Source organism: Vipera ursinii, assembly GCF_947247035.1.
Source record: "Vipera ursinii genome assembly, chromosome: 1".
NCBI lineage: Eukaryota > Metazoa > Chordata > Lepidosauria > Squamata > Viperidae > Vipera > Vipera ursinii.
Window position 1 is genome coordinate 72,171,272 of NC_139512.1, and position 21,907 is coordinate 72,193,178.

General features: G+C 40.1%; 1 protein-coding gene and 1 long non-coding RNA gene across 11 annotated transcripts in view; both read left to right on the plus strand.

Moving 5' to 3' along the window:
• The window catches only part of ZFP36L1 (ZFP36 ring finger protein like 1), a 36,466-nt gene extending 27,328 nt beyond the window's left edge, over positions 1 to 9,138 (plus strand). For 6 of the 10 annotated variants that reach the window (XR_014490707.1, XR_014490712.1, XR_014490713.1 and 3 more), the window contains one exon: positions 826 to 1,658. The gene's annotated coding sequence lies outside the window, so the exon portion shown is untranslated. Of the gene's footprint in view, positions 1 to 131; positions 200 to 825; positions 1,659 to 7,500; positions 7,991 to 8,086; positions 8,298 to 8,952 lie in introns of those variants that run through there. The other 4 variants (XR_014490708.1, XR_014490709.1, XR_014490710.1 and 1 more) reach the window with 3 other exon arrangements.
• Positions 9,139 to 16,312: 7,174 nt separating this feature from the next.
• On the plus strand, positions 16,313 to 18,030 carry LOC310632439. Its single transcript, XR_014490852.1, has 3 exons — positions 16,313 to 16,422; positions 16,753 to 16,856; positions 17,948 to 18,030. It is a non-coding gene; the product is annotated as an uncharacterized lncRNA (long non-coding RNA).
• The last annotated feature ends 3,877 nt before the right edge of the window (positions 18,031 to 21,907 follow it).

Below are 21,907 nucleotides of genomic sequence, written 5' to 3' on the forward strand. Positions count from 1 at the left end.
ATAATTATTATTATTATTATTATTATTATTATTATTATTATTATTATTATTATTATTATTATTATTATTATTATTATTATTATTATTTTGGGGGGGGAAATGGTAGCAGGTCTCTATTCTGTTGATTGTAGACTTTTGAAGAATGTAGCATATAGATTCCCAGGGAAACCTCAACTCTACCTAAAAGAAACACTCTCTGGTAATTCTTTTAACTAATTCACAAAGCTTCTTTTTGTGACTGAGTGACGAAGCAAAGCCCAAGTGCTAAATTAAATCCTGCCTGGGGAGTGGGGGAAGGAAAAAGTTTTCTGAGTCCTAATTTGCTTAATTTAGTTTACATAGTCATAACTGATTATACTAGCTAGGATTACTGGAAGTAATGTGAATGGTGGAAAAAGAATCATTTTGCATTGAGAGTTAGAGGGAAAGATGGCATTAGGAATTACCGTTGATTTTTATATGTGTGTGTTGTGTACTTTGGCTCTAAAAATATGTTTATGCTGAATCACCTTAATTAACTAGAGTTTATTATTTCAGCCACACTGTGGAAATACTGTCCCGTTTTGGAACAAGAAAAGTTAAACCATAGTTTGAAGCTGGTTTGTGAGTTTAGATTATTTTAAAACTGGTAACCAGGACTTCCTGCTAGAACGAAGTGGCAACTATGAATGTTAAGAAATTCTGATGAGGAATGAAGAGGCTATATGTGCAGATCAAAGATTCATTTGTATTTTGTTTTACTGTAGGCTGAATGATGCTTTTTCTGAATACAGCCATTATTAATCTACCCTAACTATATTTACTGGTGTTATTATTTTAAACTAGACTTGAACTTGGAACTTTCTACAGATGGCTGAGAGTATCTTCATCGGCCAGCCTTGCTGCATCCCAAACCCAGCAACCCAGACACCGATCCTCAAAAGCCACAACTTCTCAGTTCTGATTCATCACCACATAATGAAAAACAACTATTTAGAAAAATGACACAAAAGTGAAAGAATTTGTCATCTGGGAAAAGAGGCCAATATAAAATAATTTCACCAAATTACAAGGAACAAATGCTATTAATCCCCGCGTCAGTTTACTATCCAGTATATAACTTGTTTTGCAGAAAATAATTGTGTGTGATACATTTCTGAAGCACAATAGAGCTGCAGTCTTCCTTTTCAACCAGGGAAGTTCTCCTTCCCTGTTGTTGATCCATCTTCTGCTCTTTCACATATTCTGTTATGTGCAGCTGAAAGGAGTTAGGAGTTCTGACTCCCCACTCCAGAGGGCTAATAAAATAGGTATTAAGAGAGCAGTGCTAAAGAGGCATAATATGTGCTCTTGCAGTCTCTTAAGAACTTAAGCACGTAGAGTCTGACTGTGAAGCAAATCACATTCAGTTTTGTGTAAAAAATATTGAAAAGCTCTCTATTCTTCTATATTTCCTCTTCCGAGTGTGAGTTAGAGTTGCTTTCCATAGTGCAACAGTTCATAATGTACTTTGGCTTGTACTCCAGGGCACTGCTAGTCTAAGTAGGAGGAACAACCAGGATCCAAAAACTGACTTCATTTTGGGGATAGATGCTAAGACTTTTTAAACTCAGTGTTAATGTTTGCGTTGTGTTTTCTCCAAACCTTCAACTGAATAAAGTGCAGGAAGGCAAATGTAATTTTTGTCAGACTTTCACTGGCTTCATAACCTTACAGGATATTACCGTAATTACATTTCTTCACATACCCAACAAGTTGCAAATGTTTTGTGTTGTATTGGTATTCACAAACTAACATTTGGGTGGTTTGATACTGTCTAAAATTATTTTGGATGCTAGAACTTCCCAATTTATTAGGGGCCAGCACATAAGAACATCTGAATAATGTCTTCAAGCAAAAATGAAGAAAGTCCAAAGCCTTTTTTAAAAAAACACTTTTGGAACAACCATGACCTGCATGACTGAGAATCTCCATAGACATTTAAGTAACATAAAAATGGAAACCTAATTTTTTTCTAGCGCAACAGAGAAGGAAGAAGTTACTGCTTCAAGAAAGAGCAGCTTGCAATCAAAAGAATATTGGGTCTCCAAACTTGGTCACATCCAGACCATTCTCAAGTCTACCTATGTTTATAATACTTTCTTGTTTTCTTTCTCTTCTATGAGCCAAGAGAAACTGCAGCATGGAAACTAATCATAGTTATATGCAGGTGCCTGATGCAGGAAGACCATGTAATTAATTGCTACTTATGGATCCATACTATTGGATGTTAAGGATTTATAGTTGGATTCAGTAATGGATGTAATTTCTGAACTACAGTAATCAACTAACAGTTGATAGTGTTAGAATTTAGAGAAATAGCTGCAATTGCTTAAAGAAAGTGTGTACAGTACACCTTTCAGCTCTATCACCGAAACCCACTCTATATTATTCACACATTTAAACTTTGTTTGTCCTGGACTCTTAATTCATAGGATTATATACAAACAAAAAGGGATTGCAAAGAATTACAAAGAAAAGCACAAGAGTTACCCAAAGGCCTATTTAAGGAATAGGCAACTCTTTGGACCAGCAGTAGATCTTCAACTTTGAAAGCATGCTGTGGGTCTTCTGAAAACGGTCAGGGCAAAGGGTTTATCTGTTTACAAAATGGCTTCCATAGCAGGCAACAGTAGCCTGTTAAGCACCTCTTTATACATCTGATGTCCCAAGATACTTTCTCTTAGTTTATCTTTGGCTTTCTAAAAATTTCTGGGCACAAGTGCTGATTGCGGTTCAGCTCATGAATTGTTGTGGCAAAGATTAAAGTCAAACTATTCACTATCCAAAAGGCAGTCCCTGCAAAGAGGTTTGGTGTCACCAAAATCCCTACTACATATGCAACTCAGGTGAAAAATAGGTTTGAACTACTAGATACTGCTGAGAGGGCACCTGATGAACTGTTGTAGGCAATTCAATTGACCATTACTGGAATTGCAGAAGAACACATACCATACAAGAAGCCAGAAAAAAAGTGCAAGGGGCTCTCAAATGAAACCATCAAAGTAGCTGAGCAGAGAAAATCAGCCAAGGCAGCAGGCAAAAACAGGAAAGAGCATGAAGACCGAATGCAGCTTTCCAGAGGATAATGAAGTTTACTGGGACTAGTGATGTAAACAGCGTGAAGCGGACTACATGAAGGGGCACAACAGGAATGCATTTATGCCCAAAGATCTGAGCACCATCTGTTGCTTGTAAAGTCACCATTAAAAATAAGCAAGGGAAATAATTGTTCGACCAACAGGACTTCAGGAACAGAAGGCGAGAATATACAGAAGAGCTACATGCAGGTAGCAAAGGGGCCCATTGTTAGGATGATGAGGAAAGAGAGGTAGAAATAGAACCAGCTATCCTTGAGGAAAAGAACATATGGGCAATGAGCCAACTGCCAAACAACAAGACTCCAGGCGTGACACTATCCCTCCAGAATTACTGAGACCTGTAGCACTCACAATCATTAGAGACCTGTTGCAGAACATTTGGGAAACCAACACTTGGCCACGGCATTGGAAACATTCAGTGTTCATTCTACTGCCAAAATGGGTAGTTGCACAATTGCTCTCATCCCTTACATCAGCAAGATTCTGCTTAAAATTATAGAACAACATCTGGCACCAACCATCAAAAGGGAATTACCAGATTTCCAAGATGGCTTCTGAAGGGGTCGTGGTGACTCACAACCATATTGCAAATCTGCGCTAGATCGTGGAAAAATCTCACAAATATCAAAAGATCATTTACATGTGCTTCATTGACTACAAGGAAGCCTTTGATTGTATTGATCATGAGGAGCTATGGACAGCCCTAAAAGACCTGGGGGTAACAGTACATCAGATCAAGTTGATGTAATCACTGTACAAAAATCAGGAAGCCACTATGCAAATACCATTGGGAGATACTAATGGGTTTAAGATAGAGAAAGAATTTCGAAGAGTTGGACACAATTGAATGGATATCGTCATCGTTGTCGTCAAATTTCTGAGCAGATGTATGAACTTTAAACAGAGAATGAGTCTGCAACTGTCTACAATATATTTCTAGCAATATAAAAGTTCCCATGTTTGAAACTAAAAGAATAACTTTAATAGTTAGATGAGGCAGAGAGGGTTATGAGGTTAAAGGAAGTGTCTTTTCCGAGAAATGCACTTATCAGATAAAGCATTTTACAAACTGAGCTCAACTTCTTACAGGTGGGTCTCTAGATCCTCTGCCCACAATCTTCTTACTGCATTCTGCCAGATCTCTGGTAAGAGCTTTTTTGGGGTACTGCCACCAACTGCTCTCTTCCAGAAGATGGACTTATCTGCACAGGTGTTATTTATGAAGAACAGAGTAGCAAACCTCCTCTGACCTTTCCCAGTAGCTTAGTCCATTGTTTCTCAACCTCAGGAGCTTTAAGAATATAGCTCCCAGAATTTCCCAGCTAAAATAAATAAATAAAAAGTTTTTTTAAACATTATGTATAAAAAAGCTAGGAAATTATCAGGAGTTAAAGACAAAGGAAAAAAGGAAAATAAAAAGGAAAGTAAACAACTAATTTGAAGAGATTTTCCCCAGCCCATCAGAAACACACAGGCACAGATCCAGGGCAGAAGGAAATAGGATGGGATAATAAGATAAAACAAAGATATGCAAAAAAACAAATTCCCAACAGTCCATTTCATTTAGTAAAATAAACCTTCTCAAACTAATCTAGCTCCACTGTTCCCGAGACTGATACATTTTTCTGGTTAACCAGTTCCAGACCCCATTGCTCACTTGGCTTTATGATAGCCGAGAAAGAGTGACTCCATTGCTACTTGTAAGAGGGAATGAAAACAAAATGGAATTTTCCTGTCCATTTTTTAAAAGTCCACCTGAGAGAGGGAATTGGAGTTCTTTCTCCCCAATCTCAGATGGTCACTCTCTACAGAGATACCTAGATCCAATTTAAACTGTTTCTTAACTCTTTGTGTCTAAGCCTCTTGAGATGGGATTTTTCTCCATGCATTATAATCATGTTTATATCATTTTCATGCCAATAATACTGAAGTAGTTTGCCATTGCTTTCTTCAGCTTCCCACTTGAAGCTCTGGGATTTCCTGGTGCTCCCTGCATCCAAAACTGACCAGTCTAACCATTCTTGACTTTTGAGAATCAGCCAAGATTATCTATCTAGGCACAATGGAATGAACAAATATGAAGTTTTGAGCATGATCAGTTGTTCCATTGTCTGTAACCAGTGAAAAACCTGATGAGTGAGAATGAGGAAGAGAAATATTAGCAAAGGTTGAAAAGGTCCCTCAGAGGGAAGTGGAAAGAATGATGCAAACAGCACAGATAACCAAAAAGAAAAGAGAAAACAGGAATAATTTGACATTAACCAGTGCCAGTAAGGAAATCCTATCCAAAACTATCCAAGACTTTAAACAACAAGGATTTTTTTAAATCTCTCACCACCATGACCAGTTAGTACTATAAGGATTTATAAAGATTACTTTGCTGCTTCAAAATATTAAAAATGAATTCTAGTTATTCATTGAAAGTTATTTTTACTTTCAATTTCTACACTTAGAAAAGCTGCTAATGCTACACAGAAGGCTATGTTAGGTTATTGGTTGTGGCACTCACACAATCACATTCTTCATTACAACTCAATAGTGGTACATGCATTGATGGAAAAGTTGGTTATTCTATGGAAGGAAGCAAAGAGCAGTCTCTACTAAGGAAATAAGGTTGCTTCCAATAAGCAGCACTAAATCTTTTAGTATGAAAACTATCAGAATGATGGGAAACTAAGCCACTGATTTTTGGTAATTGTGGTCAGGATTTTGAGGATTGCCAAAAAGGGATACTGAGGTCACATATGGCTCTTGGATCTTGGATTTTCCCCTCCCCATATTCAGTTCAAAGAAAGACTACGTTCAAACCACAAATGTACTTATGCTGCCCGATCTCTCCACTGTTAGCATTTTTTGTAGTAAGATAATAAATTATTTACTTTTACTATTACAATATACAGAATGAACTGTTCTCTGCTGGAATGAAGATGAGGAATAAGAACAACAATGGCCTAAAGAATGAAAACAAAGCTAAAATAAGTCAATGGAAGAGCTCAGAAACGCAAACAAATGCCAGACGTTCTAAACAACTTAAAATAGAAGATATGGTGCTGCATGAAAAAAGTTATTTTGAGCACATTGGGGGTTCAGGTGGGAATGGGAGTCATTTTCCTGACATCCCCATTCCCATTCTTACTTGGGGAAGAGGGAAGGAAAAAAACCCCACATGGCTGAAATTTGCCCACCTTGTCTCAGGGTGACAGCATAATGGCTGTGGGCTGCCTGACCCTGTTTTGAGCTGAGCCTGCTCTCCGCAACTATGATTGGCAGGGCTGAAGTTGGATTTAGCAAGTGCACTAGTTCATTTCCACATATGGACCAAGGGAAAGGTTCATCTTGTTCTTGCCTCAGTCAACGAAAAGCTTTGGCCCTGCGCTAAACTCTTTGTTGCCATCTCATAGTCGTCTGGATTTTTGCTGTGCCAATATTGTGGCCTTGGTTATGGTAGTGATCTAGGATTTTTTTTTACTTTCCCTATCTCTGTTTGTAATGCTCATTTTGTCAACTTCATTTTCTTTATCTCTGTTTACAGTAGACTTCCTCCAAGCTCTCTCCAGTTTTATCTGAGACAGAAACTTTGACATTATCAGGTTTTGTAATCACAATGCTAATCTTTAAAAGCCAATTGTTATTCCTATATTTTTTCTTAAAGAAACTATTCTGTGCATTTTAGCTGGTTTTGTGTATATGTGAATGTCTACTCCATTGGCTGAAGAGCTGGTAGCCTAAACAGGCTTAAAATTACACACTTCTATTGTAACTGTTGGAGTTTGCAGCTGCTGCAAGGCTCAGACATATGTCCATGAACACACATACAGTTTTACCCATCCCATTGGGTGCTGGGAAAATCCTTAACAGGGATACAGGTCTAGAGATTATATGTATCCATAAGATGCAGCATGTACTCTAATGCGAATAACCTTTAACCCTAATCTTCTACTTTGAAAAGTGAACTTGCCTATTAACAGTTGAAGCACACTAGTGTTCTGCTAGAGAGAGGTTCCCTGAAAATGGGCTCCAGCAAGAGTCTGAAAGCTCAGAAGACAAAACCCCTGGTCCCAGTGACCGACCCAGATTGAATCCTTCAACATTATCTTGGGATACATACAGGGCTTTTTTTGTCATAGAATGCTCAGAATGGAGTTCCAGCACCTTTTTTGGATGGAACCTTGTAGGGTAGGCAAGGTGGGCTGTATGACATGTGTGAGTTCCGGCACCTTTTGTTTTTACAAAAAAAGCACTGGATACATATATTTGCTTTCATTCACGACATGAAGAATTTTTGCCTCCAAGGGAAGGACTTCTTGTTACTGCTGCTTGCTTTGACCAAAATATTGTCCTCATATATGCTTCCCCTTCATTACTGAATGTGTTTATATAGTTTCTGCATGTAAGAACATCAGAAAAACCCTGATGGATCACATCAAAGCTTCTCTAATTACAATGGAAGAAGCTGGAGGAGATGGCAAATAAGTGAAGAAAAAGAAATGCAGCTGACCAAGTGAGCACTACAAAAAATAGAAAATGAATCACTATATATACAGAACTGCCATATTTGTAATCCCCAAATCTGGACTAGTATTAGATACTAGCTAGTTGTTAGATACTAGTTAGCACAGTTAGTTGTCTGAATCTCTTTCCTGTCACTGATTTAGATTTTTGCAACCCAGATCTGAAAGTTCTACTGTAGTTGATTAAATTATATAAGATCCTTTCATGAAAACACAGTATTTCCCTATAGTTTTCTCTTGCCCTCTGCTTGCATTTCTAAAGCTAAATTAAAACATGCCAAATTATCTACTTGCCATTTGATTTTCTCTTGCATGTTATTTAAGGTAAAAGATTTAGCAAATTTTCTTAGGAATGCTGCATAGGAGGTTAAAGAATTAAAATGTAAATCTGCAGGTAAGAGAAGAAGCAAGGTCTAAAATTATTCTGAAATAGCTTTGTTTTACTTTATTTTATAGATTTATTAATTTCAAGGCTGTCAACTCCACTAGGACTCTGAGTGGCTTATAGATAAAAATTAAAATGAGATATATCAAGAGGAAAAAAGAAGACAGCGGAAACCCCAAAAGCCAAACAGCCAGGAACTAACTAATCAAGCAACCAAGGAGGCTTTCCTCATTCTAGTCCAGGGCCTGGGAGAACAACCAGGTGTCATTCAATTTATGAAAGGTCAGAAGGTAGTACACATTTCCAGGGGACACGATTCCCCAGGCAGAGCCATCACATAGATCCCAAAGATGCCACTGCTTAATCGACGGCGTGCCCCCTCTAGTTGCCGTATCTGGACAAATGGAAACATATGGAGATAGGCAGATAAGATTTAGGGGTCTGGATTTACCTGAGGTCCATGGTGTGATCTCAAAAGCCTTTTGAAAAATTCAAACCACTCATAAGAACGATTTTTTCATTCCCCACAGCTTATTGCTTGGGAAAAAGAGAAAAAGCTGTGAGAAATAGAACGAGAGGAAAAGATGGTTATCAAACCAAAGAGAAAGCATCAGAGAAGGAATGGGTACTCTCCACCTACTTTTGGATATTTTCTATTTGTTTATAAATAAGATTAATATAGACCTTTTCCTCCAGAAGCTCAGAATAGTACTTACTTCCTCCAGTTTTCCCCATAATCTCAAATCCATTTGTGTGCAGAGACTCCCTGAATGACCCAAGGTCAAAAAGGGAGCTTCCTTGGCTGAGAGTAGACTTAAACCTTGGCCTTTTGTCCTAATCCAACATCTTAACCTTAAATTATCTTTGTTATGTATGAAATTCAATGATAGTGTAATACAGGGCTTTTCAACCTTTTCACCCATTGTACCACTTTTAGGATATGGCAACATCCGAGTACCACTAGTCACCTAGCAAGGTGTCAAAAACCTGATGACCAAAAAAAAGGAAAAAAATGATGAAGTACAGGTAGTCCTCGACTTACAACAGTTCGCTTAGTGACTATTTGAAGTTACAATGGCACTGAAAAAAGCGCCCTCCAAGCCACAGCTGAGCAGGACACCTGCCTGCCCGCCCAACGGTGCTCTTCCTCCTGTCCAAGGTTTTCATTGTTGTGAGCATTTCTGTTGAGGATTGGTAGTGGGGGTGGGGTGGGGGGTTGGTTTTATTCCCCCCGTCTGCTAGGTGGTTGCAGCAGGCTTTGGTCACTTCACATGACCCTGGGACACTGTGACCATCATAAATATGAATCAGTTGCCAAGCATCTGAATGTAAATCACAAGACCCTGGGGATGCTTCAACATTCTAGCTGATCGGCGCTTCTTCTGGGTTCAGCAGAAGCACCAGGATCAGTGCCAAGCTCCAGCTGGAGCCTGGCGCTAATCCTGGCACTTCCACTGAGCCCTGACAGCCCTGCAGCTCCAGCCATCTCTCGCTCAGGGTTGTGCGGTGCTGCCACCGGTTCAGCTCATTCCCCTCCCCCGCTACTTTTCTAGGATGGTCGTGTACCACCTGCCAGGTGCCAATGTACCACAGGTGGTACCCGTACCACTGGTTGAAAAGCCCTGGTGTAATACACCCTGATATACCTTTTCATCCTATTGTGATGGGAGCCCCATCAATCCCCACATTTTTCCTTCCCATGAAGGTGAGAGCATATAAATTAGCCTCTCCAATAATACCCTCTGCATGATTTGAGATAGAGATTTTCTCTTTTTATCACTTTCTTTAACAGGCACCGTTATGCCCATTGGTACATCTCCTAGGTAGAATTATGAGCAGACAGCTATTTTTGCAAGTTCAATTGTTCTATTTTTGTTTTGCAGGTGCCAAGAGTCTCCCGGAGAAGCAAATGCTCCCGAAGTTTCTTAGCAACTGCAAGGCCTTTGTCCAAAATCTTTATGGATTCCTTCAACCTTCACATAAGTTGAAATCCAAACTCTATCGGTATTTTCAGTACTTTACAGCATATGCTTTTTTACAGTTTTCATAAATTTAATTTGCAGTCAAAATTTAACTCATACATGAATTCATTTAATCAATTTAAATTGAATTAATTAATCTTAATTAATTAATTAATTAATTAATTGCAATTAATTTTAATGAATTAATGGAGCTTTAATTCATAGATATTATGATACCATAATTTTAAGGAGTAGATTGCTCATTTGGGTTCAAAAATCCATGAAACCCCTAAATGGCAGGAAAGAGTTCAAATGTTCTGCAACATTTTACTAACATCTTGTGGGCATCCAGATTTTTGCAGCTCAGCTATTGCAATCCTACACTGGAATCTTAACCAGAAGTCCCTTTTTATGACTTTCACTAGATTCTTAGTTGGTTTGTCTGAGCATTTCAGGAAAGAGCACCAGTTATTACTGCACTAATGTTAATATTATTTGTACCTTAATTAGCAATGTATTATATATGAATGCCAGATAATTTGTGATTCTCATGCTCATAATTCCCCAATAATTAAATTAAAATAAAAAAAACGATCCAAAACTCATGAATCAGCCATGTTTTAATAACTTCTGCAGTCTTGTATAAGAGTTTACGCAATGTTGATCTCACCAGATTTCAAATAATTTGGGAGGGGCACCTGGTCCATAGTATGAGAATGCATGATGGCTGCCAAATTCTGAAAAACTTGTTAGCCTTTCATTTAATGACTTCGGTACCAGATGAAAGCAGGTTCTTTATTTTCAGTCGCACCCATCTTCCATTAATATTTCCAAGAATAAAACATATTTGCTGTTAGTTCAGAGACTGTGTTTAAGATTGCAAAGTCTTAATAGTATGGTGTCAAACTCAATTTCATTGAGGGCCGCATCAGCATTTCAGTTGCCCTCAAGGGGCCGGGTGGGTATGGCCAGGGTGGGCGTGGCCTACTGGGTGGGCGTGGCTAGAGTGTGTATGGCCTAGGCATCAAAGGTGCCTATGGGGGCCTGGGCAGAAGTGGGACAGATCTGAGGGTCTCTGGCAGGAGGAGGGTCTCTGGAGAAGGGCCAAGGCAGTGGGGGCCGTTCCCTCACTGTTTCCAGGATGGCTTCGCGGGCCACATGAAACCACTTCGCGGGCCGGATCCAGCCCCTGGGCCTTGTGTTTGACATGTCTGATTTAGAACAAAGTTGTAACAAAGTTCTAACAGGGTGAGCATCATTTACTTGGCTAGACAACCCATCTGCTAATAACATATACATAAAAACACACTACTAGGTGTAATTAAAAAGACAGAGTTGTGTGCCATCTCATACACATGACACTTCACTGCACATATCCAAATGATCTCCACCAGCTGCTTCATTTTAGACAGTTGCATGAAATCAAGTGAAAATTAATGAAACCCCCACAATATAAATGCCACAAGGTTGACCAGAAATCCTCCATTACCACCTGCAGACAATTATCCAAGCCTGAATGGAATTACTGCAAAATACGGTAGTTTTTATCCACCTTTAACTCAGGCAACCTTAGTAGAAGAATACCATGGTTAACGGTACTGAAAGCCTCTAAGAAGTCTAACAGACAAACAAGTGAAGAAACTTTAGCAACTAAAACAAAGCCAACCGAATATTACAAAATGTCACGAGTCTCTGGTGTTCTCTTTTCCAAATGCAACCAGTATTGGCTGACTGGTTCTAAATAGAGAGTTTCTCCAAAATATGCTGAAATATGGTTTCGGTTCTCTTTGGATATTACAAAGAGATTTGCATTTATAAACGTATCTATAAATTAGTTTAGATCATGAGGGAATTCTAGAACTCAATGCTGGATTACTAATGTCAATGATGCCCCTACTATTACTAGTTTTGACAGTCCTGGAGAGATGTGCCTGACAGAAAACCAACCTTCCCCATGGTGGAATTTTTAGATATTTCAGACTACAATTCCTATGGGTTGGCTAGATGGCATTTACGGGATTTGAAATTCAACAACAATTGGAAGACTGTCGACCCAGCATACGGTGCCTTTTTATGGTACTTCCCTTGTCTCAAGGGCAAATATCACTAAATAGCTTTTGATATTTCAGCATTTTCACTTCCACTTTGATGCAATAAGTACAATAAGTGTGAAGCACAGCAATATGTATCTTGAGCTTATAGTAGCTTCTGAGAATCCACATTTGCTAACAAAGTATGTTTTTCATCATTCTCAGATATAAAGGGAAGCATCAACAATGCAGAAGTTTGCAGAAATGGCTGAATTATATGTAAATTGAACATAAAGGCAACTTTCCAAAGTTCTTTATGTATGAGGATGTATTCAACCATCTTGTTATAGTGCCTCTTGCTGTTCTTCCTTACAACAGAGCAGGGAGAAATATTTATTAACATGGCTCATTTTGACCATTTGAAGATGTCACTTACAAAATCCAAGACTCTTGAAATATTGCTTGGCCCATAGAAAATCCATTGTATTTTTGTAACAGTAGATCGTACATCCATTTATTGTGCTCGTGTTAAACTATTTGATACCACTTTCCATAAAAAATGCTCAATTAGCTATTAATAAGAGGGATTTTTTTTTATTTCTAAGGATCCTGTATCAATCCCCTGATTTGAATCTGCCTCTTATGTGCTTTAACTTGTAATTTCCCCTGTGTGAGTTACAGCAGCTTTGCAGGGAAGATTTGGACTCGTAAGTATATCTAAGGGAGATATGCAAATAATTATTTTTTTTTATATTTTAATTCCATTTATATCCCGCCCTTCTCCGAAGACTCAGGGCGGCTTACAAGCTTAGCAGTAGTTCTGTTCTTAATGTGTAGCCCTCAATAATATTCAGTTTGACTCTTGAACATATTATATTTAGATTACTGAGTACATTCCCAAATAAATAGTTACAACTCTACAATGAGCAGATAAAAAAGAATTATATTATAGAACCTATCAAGAACAAACTTTGGGTATTAATGTCTTCTTTCCTTGGGGAAAGATCCATGATGAGACAGATTTCATTTAATATTGTAAAGCATAAAGAAGCCAAGGGATCTTTTCATCTTTCTTTAACTTTTAAAAAGTTCAGTATGGTTAGAAATGTGTCAGTTTGCTGGAGAAAAGAAGTCTCTTTCTGCATACTTTCTGGACTGACCTTGTGATCTCATAACTTTGCTTGATCACATAGACAATTCTGAGATGGCTGAAGAAAATTCTACTCTTCAGAGAGCTTGAAGATCCCTGGTGGTACAGTGGTTATGTTGTGATTCAGGGTCAGCCTGTGGGTTCCGCAGTTGGGTCGGACGACTCAGAGGAGGAGGAGGAGGAGGGGGGTGTTGAAGAGCTTGCTGAGGGGATTGGACAGCTTGATGAGAGCCCTCAGCCAGGCCCCTCTCATCTGGTCACGACGCAGACCCAGCTGTGTGAGCCTGACAGCGTGGATGAAGATGACCCACAGCTGGCCCTGTTCAAGGACGCCCGACGCAGGAGGCAGTCAATCAGGAGTAAACAGAGGAAGGCAATGGGGCTCCTCGGAAGGAGGCAGAGAGAAGCCACGCCCTGAACTGTATTTAAGGGGGAATGCGTGGGAGGGCTGGTTTGCTGAAGGCAACTGCTTGAAAAGCTCCTGTTTCTTGGTTCGTGTCTTGTTCTATTTGTTTTTGTAGCAATAAATTTGGCAGGTGTAATTCCAGCCTCTTGCCTTCTTGTAAAAGGGGTTGTCCCTGCCTTTTCTGCAGGGCCGGTAGCAGGCTGGTACAGAACAGGTTAGTACTTGACTCCTGGCTGCAAGCGGTTCGGCAGTTCGAATCTCACCGGCTCAAGGTTGACTCAGCCTCCCATCCTTCAGAGGTCAATAAAATGAGGACCCAGATTGTTTGGGGCAATATGTTGACTCTGTAAACCACTTAGAGAGGGCTGTAAAGCACTGTGATGCAATGTATAAGTCTAAAACATATGAAGAACGGTTGCAGGATTTGGGAATGGCCAGTCTAGAGAAAAGAAGGACTAGGGGGGACATGATAACAGTGGTGCAGTATTTGAGAGGCGGCCACAAGGAGGAGGGGGTCAATTTATTTCCCAAAGCACCAGAAGCCAAGCCAAGACAGAACAGATGGAAACTAATCAAGGAGAGAAGCAACCTGGAATTAAGGGGAAACTTCCTAACAGTGAGGACGATTAACTAGTGGAACAGCTTGCCTTCAGATATTGTGGGTGCTTCATCACTTGAGGTTTTTAAGAAGAGACTGGACAACCACTTGTCTGAAATGATATAGGGACTCCTGTTTGAGCAGGGGGTTGGACTAGAAGACTTCCTAGGTCCCTTCCAGCTCTATTCTGATTCATTGAAGTGCTATTGCTATGGATGCGCTGGTATACACAACATAATGTTAGCAAAGATTCTTCAGACACATCATACATTTTAGAAAACAAATCCCATTCTTTCTGTAAATCTGATCTGGAGATGTTTGATATGGGATGAAAAATGGTTACAAAATTGGCTCCCTCAGAAATTCGCCCCAAATGCAGACAGATAATGTGGTGATCCAACTTTGCTTCATCGATACAATAACATTTGTTCAGAAAACATTTGGTCAGAAATTGAATAGTATTAGACCGGAAAGGGCTACTTTTCCTTCTGAAAGAACGTTAAGAAGCTGAATTTTTTTTTTAAAATGGTTCTTCCCATACTTCAGTTGAAGGATTTGGTTTCAGAAGCTTTAGTGCTGAAGTTCCTGCTCCTGAACTCCTGAAATAATTTGTTTCATCTTGATGCTTGTTTGCCTTTTTTTAAACTGATAATTTGTGTCTCAATCTGCATTTCTTAAAAGAAAGTGCATTTGAAACTGAGCTCCTGCTATTGTTCTGTCTGCAGCTTCATTCATAAACTTTTCCCTGTCGATTCCTCCCTATTGCTAGGACACACGAATGTGTACCAGCAGTGTGAGTTTCAGGGAGAAAGGAGGTTGTCTAAACAGTTTGTGTGTTTGTGTGTGTGTCTATATATATGTTTTTTAAAAAAAAAACAACAGCTAGTTTGGTAAGGCTGAAAAGCTTACAAAGGGAGAGGAGTGAGTGATACAGTTTTAAAAAAGCTGATTAATCTAAGGAAGCTGCCTAAGTTATCCTATTCTTCTCTGAAATAAAAGATTTTTATGAAATCTTCCGGGAAGACCTTGCTCCATAAACAATATACTATAACTAGACCTTATGTAATGTGCGCGTGTTTGTGTGTGAATGTATTAAAAGCTTTCTAGTTTTTAAATTTCTTTTCAAGATGGAAGTGGATGCCTGGTGATCAACAAGCTTTGAGATTTTAATTATACAGGGATAATTAAAGTCTCATTTGACTGTCATGCCTACACCTACATATCTCTGTTGAAGTACTGCAATGGCTGAGATGATCCTGCACTCTTGTCTACCACAGAAAGTACTTTGTAAAAACTATGGGCAGGGTCTTTGTCTGGGTTAGAGAAAAAATGCTCCCTTCGGAGAAACTAATGACGTCTGTTGGCCTTTAGGAAAAACTTCTTAAAATTGTATCTGAGTCAGTATTTAGATTATTTTAAACTTGCTATTTTTGCTATTATTGTCATTTGGTTAGAGGCCCATTGCTGTTACTTTTACATTTAATAACTTAATACTGTATTTTAGGATTTCTTATTAGGGAATTTATGTACTGTGAAAATTCTAAAAGAATATAGTGATGATAAATAACAGCAGCAGCTGCTTCTAATAATGATGGAGAGGATTATGGGTATTGGTCCATTGTATGTATAGCAGGGGTGTCAAACTCAATTTCATTGAGGGCCGCATCAGCATTGCAGTTGCCCTCACGGGGCTGGGTGGGTGTGGCCTGGGTGGGCGTGGCCTACAGGGTGGGTGTGGCTAGAGTGCGTATGGCCTACTGGGTGGGCGTGGCCAGCTCTTCATCGTTGGCATCAAGGGTGCCTATGGGGGCCTGGGCAGGAGTGGGACAGATCTGAGGGTCTCTGGCAGGAGGAGGGTCTCTGGGCCAGGGCCAAGGCAGTGGGGGCCGTTCCCTCACTGTTTCCAGGATGGCTTCGCGGGCCGCATGAAACCACTTCACGGGCCAGATCCGGCCCCCGGGCCTTGTGTTTGACACGTCTGATGTATAGGCATCAGACTCTAGAAGGCTGTTTCATTATATTCTTGCAATAAATATTGACTACCAAGTAATGAAGGGTTTAGAGATGGAAGATAAAATTTCTCATCCTTCTACTCTCCAGAAGAATTTAACTGCAACACTTATTCCTCTCTAGCTTGGCTATGATTATGTAACTGTATTCTTTCTTCACAGCAGGTTATAGCAGATTTATGGACATGATTATGAATATTGTTAAATAGCGGGTTCTTTGGTGCAGGAACGAAGACACAGAACAGAGTACAGGGTAACTCACTGTTTATTTCGTGCACGAACTGAACAGCGGAAATGGTTGCAACTAGCCGCAATATATAGTCTAGCCCCTAGGCAGCAGCCAGTAGGTTTGAATCAACCATTGCTGCCTGGAAATAGCCAATTGCAGCACAGGAGACTTGTAGTCTGGGTTGCTGGAGAGCCGTTAGCTGCTCCAGCAACCCACGTGGTATTCCTCAAAGAGCCCAGTACATAACAAATACGACTCCTCCAATTGCAACGAATTTGTGCCTGGGCACTGGTCCTTTTATTCAAAGAGAATGGTGCCAGGAAATCTCTTATGTTTCATCTTTTTTATCCTCAGCAGGAGCATAGAGGCCCAGAAGGAGCTGGAGATGAGGTCAGTGTTACCTTGAAGAAATGAATGAACAAACAAGTTGTGAAGAAGGTCTGCACACATCACCTTGTGTGTGTAGATAGTTTTCATTTAATGGTATTGAATCTCTTTGGCCAAAAGGGAGAACCAGATAACTGCCATGGAAACCTACTGGCACCAGCAGCCCCAAGTCACTCCTAGGCAAGATACCCTGAATGGCTGACCACACTAAATACTCATCAGTTTCTTTACCTCCTTGTTTCTCATTCTTGGCATTCTTTCCCTTCTTCCTGGAACTCTTATTATTCTCCTTTGCTTTTCAAATAAGCAATAGCACCAATACAGCCTCTTTGTCTTTTCCTAATGATTAAATTAAATTTAATTTTTGGAATGTATAAAGATGCAGATGCTCTGCAGCATTTTCTCAGTGCTCACTCCAAATGAGTGCCAATTTATATATCCCATTAATGTATATAAAACAAGGAGCATAATTAAAACATTTTTCATTCCCCCATGTTTAAAAGAAACAGACGTTTATCATGCATACATTGCATGGTCTTGAAAAGTTTAAAAAACACTGCCGTGGGGGCCACTGGAGGAATCAAGATGCTAGAAGTTACTGCAGCTTTATTTTGCAATGTTCTCCGGCTTTGTTAAAATATTGGAGGAAAAGAAGAGGTGCTGATACAGCCGCCTGATGATAAAAACTGAAGAGTAAGCACAATGGAGAGCAACAAAGGGAGGGGGTGAGAGAGCTGGGAAGGAAGTGGAAGAAAGAAAAGAAGGACAACTCATTTGGGGGAACGTGTCATTTCTGAACTTGAAAGCTTTCCAAGTTTTATGCAGCTTATGGCCCACTTCTATAGCAATGCTGCCTTAGAGCCCTGGTAATTCTGTGGCATTCATTTCTTGGAGCCCTGCTCCCTCATTCTCCCCAGGCAAATAACATAAGTCAGTTTCAGAATTTCATCTCTGTTGTTATTCATGAAGTTGTTAGCTGTTTTGCAATGCACCCATTGGGATCACGTTCTCTATGTGAACAGGGCAAAAGGTAGTTTGGCTGATGGCTTGAGAAGGCACCTGCATTGTCTTGGGAATGCAAGATGCTGGATTACTTTCAAGAGTCTCTCTCTCTCCCTCCCTTTTCTGCTAATCCTTTCTGTTCTGTTGTAGGAACAAGCAGCCTGCCCCTTGTTGCAGGAGGGGGGTCAGGATTTTCTGCATGGCAGCTCAGCCTGAGAACGGTGCTGGAGCTGAGCATTTGATCTTGTTCAGTTATCACCAACTGTAAAGCAATCCATTCCAGTTGAAAGAGTTTATCTAAAGGAGGATCAGTTGTCAAAAGAGACAAGCTGCGACAAGGAGTTGGAAATGCCAGGGAGGAAAGACTCCACCGCTGGGATCTTCTCTCAGGCTTGCTTACCCATCATTAGCCAACCCATGGTTTATTCAATTAACTCATTTATTTTGAGTTTGCATGATTGCAGAATTCTACATTAACCACATGGGCTGGGTATGTATAATAGATTAGACTAAAATCTATTAGCTGTGGTGATCAAAGCCTATGATATATAGTTCATAGACCATTTCTAAACTGATTCATCATTGTTATCAGGAATTGAATGCAACTCAAGAGCAACTCTTTATCTTGATCATTCTCTAACTCAGCTTTCTGTAACCTTTCGGCCTCTCAGCAGCCCAGCTTGAGCTCAAATTCCTAGGCACGGAAAAGCTGATCTAAATAAATACTCTTGGTATTTAAACAGACCATTTGTACATGATCTCCATGATTGCTGGAGATAGTTTATAGGAAGGATTTCTTTTAGCTTTTAACTCAGAGCCAAACTAGATTTTATTAGGGCTAAAATGCTAGTGAAGTTGCCTGGGGTCACTCAGAACACTGAGCTATATACTAGCCATATTGTCTGACTCCATATATTGTCTGATTCATATACAATGAATCACAAACTAGCTAACCACATTTTAGCCTAGTGTATGCTGCGGAGTCAGCCACTGGGTTGCATAGACTTTCTGTTCTCCCTCCCCCCCCAGTGCTTTGTTAGGCTTCTTTATTAGTTGGTTTGTTTATTACACAGCAAATTCAATATACTTCCTAAAATCCTTAGCTGTTTTTCCACCACCGGCCCCATAGGGAAGGCAATTCTCCAAAGCACCTGAAACCAGGACAAGAAGCAACGGATGGAAACTAGTCAAGGAGAGAAGCAACCTAGAACTAAGGAGAAACTTCCTGACAGTTAGAACAATTAACCAGTGGAACAACCTGCCTCCAGAGGTGGTGAATGCTCCAACACTGGAGGTTTTTAAGAAGAGACTGGACAGCCATTTGCCTGAAAGGGTATAGGGTTTCCTGCCTGAGCAGGGGGTTGGACTAGATGACCTCCAAGGTCCCTTCCAACTTTATTATTATTATGGCTTCCAGCCTTGTTCCACGTCTTTCCTTTGTAAAGTCTAACCCCAACAAGCATGACATGATGTTATACTGTAGGCCATGTGCAGGGAGAGAGCGGTCTGAAGAAGCAATTGCACCTGACTCCATTTAGCAGGAGAGGCCACAAGGTACATATTGAGGGCAGTCTCATGCCTTTGCTAACTTTCTGGTTTTCAGCTCACATGTACTTGCTTCTGTGAAATACGATTGCTCAGAATGTGGACTTAAATTCTGAGATTTAGGCTAGCATCTGTCCTTGCTTTTTGCCATAAGATGCAGTGCTGGTTGAGTAGCCTCTTTCTACAGTTTAGAAAAAAGGAAGCTTAAAAAAAGCTTACTCATATGCTGAAAAAGGAAACCATGTCCGTTGTAAAAAAAAATTCCTGTTCTTTTTCTCTTAAAGTAGCCTTCTCCAAACAGGAGCTTTCTAGATGTTTTGGGCTCACAGTACCCATACTCCCCAGCCAAAAATGTTGTCCTGCAACTTCTGTCATTCCCAGCCAGCGATCCCTGCATCTGGTTGGAAATAACGTCGTCCAAGGCAATGAAGCTCTTTATAGACCTGATGACATGATGTCATCCCTTCCTCCTAATGTTTGTGGGCATGCTCCAGTTATAGAGCCAGTTGACATTTCTTTCAAGCTCAGAACGGATCCTGGCTGAGGGATAAAGGATAGCGTCACTAGCATTAAGTCATTCGGGACCTGACCAAAGTGAATCAGTCATGATGGCATAGTCACCTGACCTGTCCCCAGTCACGGTGGAGCTCTTAAGATTGTCCGCTGTAAATCACCCTTCTTTAATCTGGTCTGTGATGGAGCACGTCTCTCTTTATTGCTGCCCAACAAGGCCTTTGTTACTTGGAACAGTAGGAGTCATAAACCAATACATCTGGAGAGCATCAGTTGGGATACAGATCAGAAGAATGGGGCACCAAATGATTGAGTTTTAGGTCAGAGTAATGGCCCTTTCTTCTATTTTGACTTTTTAGTGTGTGACTCAGACTTCTGTTATTCAATTCCACTTCTTTGCACAGGTTCTACTAGATGGAAGGATTTTTTTTAAAAAAATGCCACAACTTGGCCTCAGATACTAAAACATTCAGTTTCTTGCTCCAAGAATGATCTCTGGCATTTCCATCTTAAAACCTGCAAGGACAGGGATGATCAGCTGCTAGGCACATTAGATGAATCAATTCTGGATTACATGGAAAAGCCATTTGGTTTAAAATAAAGCAGTTTGAGAAAGCCCCCAGTTTAGAGTAACAGGGAATTGGGTCCAAATGTCATGATCAATTCCTAAAATTGGGAACACGTAAAACTGTGTTTGTTAGAAATAAAAAAAGAAGCATGAGGTCCTAATATGTGAAGTGAGCACACAACTAATCCCCCACCCAATCAGAACACACCTAATCCCCCACCCAATCAGAGCACACCTCCACCCACAGAACACACCCCCTCTGGCAGTTTAAAAAAGAGGAACAAACAGCCACTACCACATGCTTCTCCCAGAAGAAGGAAGCTGAAGCCACCAGCCTGAGGATGACGGATGGGATTCCGTCGAAACGTTGCTCCTACACCTTCAATTCTACGCGGGGAAAAAACCCGAATGACCAAAGATCCACATACAACACCCGCGAAAACCTCAGAAAACACACACACACACACACACACACACACACACACACATATATATATATATATACATATATATATATATGTGTGTGTGTGTGTGTGTGTGTGCGCGCGCGCGCGCCAAGGGAGCAAAGAAGAAGAAGCAAAACCTTATAGAGTTATAAGAGATTATGGGATCCTGTAGTATAGTATAACATTAAAAAAATAAAACAAAAAGTGCCAACATAGATAATGCTACTATTCAGTCAGAAAAGTAAAATGTTCTATTTGCTCAAAAGCATGTGAGAGAGCGTCCACTCTTTCTCTTGCTTCTCTTATTTTTGTTAGCACATTACTCAAAGTTTTGAACTGCTCTATTTTGTCTGTTGATTAATCATCAGCTATGGCAGGATTGGGGGGGGGACTTAAAGGGTAGAGAGGAACTGAGCAAACAAAATAAATCCATTGTTCCTTATCCAGTGTCCCTCTTTGGATGTGTTGCCTTTGAGCTCCCTTTCTCTGTTGTCATGCTGTAGTGAGGGGAGTGTTGGGTTGTATAACGGGCCTGCTCTCAAACAGCTCCTTTTCAGATTTGTAACCAAGAAGATCCTTTCATCTGGGGATAATAGGCAGACTCTCAATGCAAGAATGTGATACAAGACACTGGCCTTCAGAAAATATAAGAGTTGACCCACAAATTGAGCTGAGGCTGAAAAGAGCCAAAAGAGAACAATTAAAACTAACCTAGAATATTGTCACCCCCAAGCAACCACAATAACTGGCATTTCCATTCCCAGGATACTTGTTTCAAGGATTTCCTGAGATGCATCTCTTGAATCGAGGTTGACACTCCTACAAATATAGCCTACAATCTAGCAGCTAGTGAGGAGATTGTGCTGTCTAGCCAACCCCGTGGATATCAAAAGAATGATTATCTAATGGAAGTCACTGGGACAAGGCTTAATATGGGCCAGACTGCTGGAAAGGTAAATAAAAGGGGCTGTTTCAAACAGCAGTTTAAAATATTGCAAAGTCATCCCATAACTCTTTTTACATGCTGAGGAGGCTTGGTCAGGAATTA